Here is a 3692-nt window from a genome sequence, read left to right on the forward strand (position 1 = left end):
ATTGATAAAAACTGACCAAATGAGGCCCCCTTTGAGATAAGGAGAACTTATTTAACTAAAATTTTAGAAAAAAATTGGAATAAAAGATCGCGCGATTTGTTTTATACCAAATTTTTTCTTCCGTCTTTACATTTCCAAATTTAAGTTTCATAACATAAATAAATCAAATTAAAAGCTGGACCTATGGCTGGCTTCCTTCGAAATAAGAAAAAGATAATCAGCTACACGTCTAACTCGTCCTGCGGAAGTCTATTTGTTTTGTGGTAATTTTGAACTGATGTATATGATTACGGCCTTTTTCCAGGAATGGTCATAAAGTGAAACGGAAATTTCCTAAAAAACTATAAACCAAAACTAAAAATGGCCATAAAGTCAACTGACCTTATGACCATTTGAAGTGGTCATATAGCCATCCGCGGCCACCGTGGTGTGATGGTAGCGTGCTCCGCCTATCACACCGTATGCCCTGGGTTCAACTCCCGGACAAAGCAACATCAAAATTTTAGAAATAAGATTTTTCAATTAGAAGAAATTTTTCTAAACGGGGTCGCCCCTCGGCAGTGTCTGGCAAGCGCTCCGATTGTATTTTTGCCATGAAAAGCTCTCAGTGAAAACCCATCTGCCTTGCAGATGCCGTTCGGAGTCGGCATAAAACATGTAGGTCCCGTCCGGCCAATTTGTAGGGAAAAATCAAGAGGAGCACGACGCAAATTGGAAGAGAAGCTCGGCCTTAGATCTCTTCGGAGGTTATCGCGCCTTACATTTATTTATTTATTTTTTATAGCCAATTAGTTTTATGGCCATTTAAAGTGGTATATCACCCCACCCACACCCTTATGATCGGCTATTTCATATCCCTGACAACTTTGGATTTATTCCTATTCCAGATCCAGCGAGTCCACCTGTGATACGAACGTGGGGTTATTTGTTTGGCATATTCTTTCGTAGCCTGGAAGTCAAATTGAGGGCGTATAAATCGTCAAAGCTGTCCACGAAATTGGGGAAAGATTCTGACCGCCATTCGTCATATTTTCATCCCCGCTGAGCGGGCTGTGTGCTGGGCTTGGGACCCTTCACGTGAAACCACACTCCAATGAAGGGAAAAAACAAGCCTCGAATAAAAAGGCAACCTTTTTCTGGTGATAACCACGGCAAACGTTTGAAAGACAATGATTTGTCATGTACCTGGAACATCCGCTCCCTGATAGGGATAGGTGCAGATGCCCGGATGGTTGATGTCCTCGTCAAGTAAAATCTAAAATCACCGTCATCCAAGAAATGCGTTGGACGAAGCAAGGAAGAAGTAAGATCAAAAATTGTGACATCTATTGAAGTGGCCATACAAACAAGCACAGTTTCGACGTCTGATTCGTGGTGGGGCAGAAACTGTGCCACCAAGTATTGCCGTTCACGCCTGTGGACGAACGTCTCGCCGCTAACCAAATACAAGCAACAGTTTCTTATATATTATTCATCTAAACCCATGGACCGACCAAGGAGACAGACGATGTGGTGAAAGGCGCTTTCTATGAACAAGCACATACGAACCCTGCCCCCGCCATGATATAAAAGTCGTGCTTGGCGACTTTAACGCTAGGGCAAAGAAAGTATTTTTTGGCCCAAAGTCGGAAACTTCAGCCTACACAAAGAAATTTCTCCTAATGGACTAAGGCTGATTGACTGTGCACTGCTCGAAAAATGGTCATATCCAGCATGAGGTTCATGCATAAAAAGACACATCAAAGTACATGGCTGCCCGCCACCCTCCCCTCCCACCGAAATACTCACAATCAGATCGACCACGTTGTGATATGCCGTCCGTCTATAACAGTGTTTTAAAAGTACGCACGATCCGAGGACCTAACATCGACTGGGACCATTATCTCGTCGCAGCCAAAATACGCGCCCGGCTCTGCGCGGCTAAAATCAAGGCACAAAAGAACACAAGGAAAATTAGACGTCGCAACAGACTACCAATGATTTCGCAACTCGACTCTCACACCTGCTCCCTGAGAGCACAAGTCAGGCCGACGGAATGCAGGAGTAGTGGGAGCATATATCCAAAGCACTTCGTACTGTCGCCGAGGAAAAAATTGGATACTGGCGACCACGGAAAAACAACTGGTACGATGAATAATGCTGCACTGTAACCGAATGAAAAGACACTGGCTACAGGGCTACGTTAAAAGCGAGTGCAAAAAGAGGAGTATGTGAACGCTATCGCGAGTTGAAAAGGGAAGCTAGACGCCACTTCAGGAAGAAAAAAGCAGAGGCAGAAAGGCGTGAGTACGGGGAGCTTGAGCTGCTAGCTTCCAGAAATAACGCCCGAAAGTTCTACCGAAAAACTCGGCGACAGACGGGCGGTTTTAAGTCCGTGGCAAACTCTTTTAAGAACGAGAACGGCGACCTTATTACCGTTGTACCGAGACTACTTAGATTAGGGAGGGAACACTTCTCGGTTCTCCTAAATGGAGACAGCGATTTGCCGCACAGGGATGTCAAACCCGATCCCGCAATCGATGATGATGAATAAATGTCCGCCCACCCGATTACGACAACAAGACCGCGTGCACTGATGGATTGCCTGCGGAGCTATTCAAATGCGGCAGTGAGGAGTTGGTAAGTATTCGACGTAATAGAGTTCGTACATTCAGAATACTGCTGCCTTTCCTCCCGTCCATCACGGGGTGAAAATTTGGTTTGGCGGTTTTTGGTCAGGAGTAAGCCAAGTAAATTGTAGAATTCAATACCACACTTTGTTTCCTTTATATTAAGTTTATTCATTTCTTGGGAACTAAAGTGGATGTCTCAACTCCTGATTGGTTCTATGCCTCACACCGGTCATAATAATGATGTATTCGTAAGGACTTCAAGTAGCTGGGCAGCATTAATAATAATAGTAATTATAAAAATAGTCATATAATAATAATATTTTGACGCGATATACCGCCAAGGTGGTTAGACCAAGCTTTCTTTCAATTTGGTGTGTTGTTTTTAATTTTTCCTACAAATTGGTTTGCCTACATGTTTTATGCCGATTCCGATTGGAATTTGCAATGCAGATAGATGTTTGCTGAGTCTTTTTTCAGCTATTTTAAGAAAATTTTAATTATTTCGATGTGATTTTATCGATCTCTTTAGTCGGGGCTTTCGGTTAGTTAGCCTTCTACCACTACACCATGGCTGCCGCCAGTCAACATTGCCGACTCGTACAGTGTTTCGAAATTTACAGATACATTTCCATTACAATATTTCCGATTTTTTAATCCCAGACTCCTGGGAATCTCGGTATTGCAATCCCGAGATCAGTCCAGTGATTAAGATATTTATTACTTTGCCACAACTTATTTTTCAAAAAGTGAATAAATATTGCTTATGGGACTAAATAAGTAATATGCAAAAATAATTTTAAAATACCTATTAATAAAAATTCATTAGCTTATTGAATTCTTATAGACTTTTTCAGTAGTGTTGTGTTGTTGTTACCGACACCAGTTTGCTCGCATATCCAAGGTAACAAAGTTCAATATCATGCCGTTGCTTGGATTTTTGTTTTTCCAAATCAACAGTTACGATTAGTAGCCTTACAACACTCAGCGCAAAACAGATAATATCCATATAATTTATTATAAAACTACAAAGTTAATAATTAATTTATTAATACACTGAAATAAAATAAATTAAAGCTCAAA

This window comes from Eurosta solidaginis, chromosome 3, assembly GCF_040869045.1.
Source record: "Eurosta solidaginis isolate ZX-2024a chromosome 3, ASM4086904v1, whole genome shotgun sequence".
NCBI classification, from domain to species: Eukaryota; Metazoa; Arthropoda; class Insecta; order Diptera; family Tephritidae; genus Eurosta; species Eurosta solidaginis.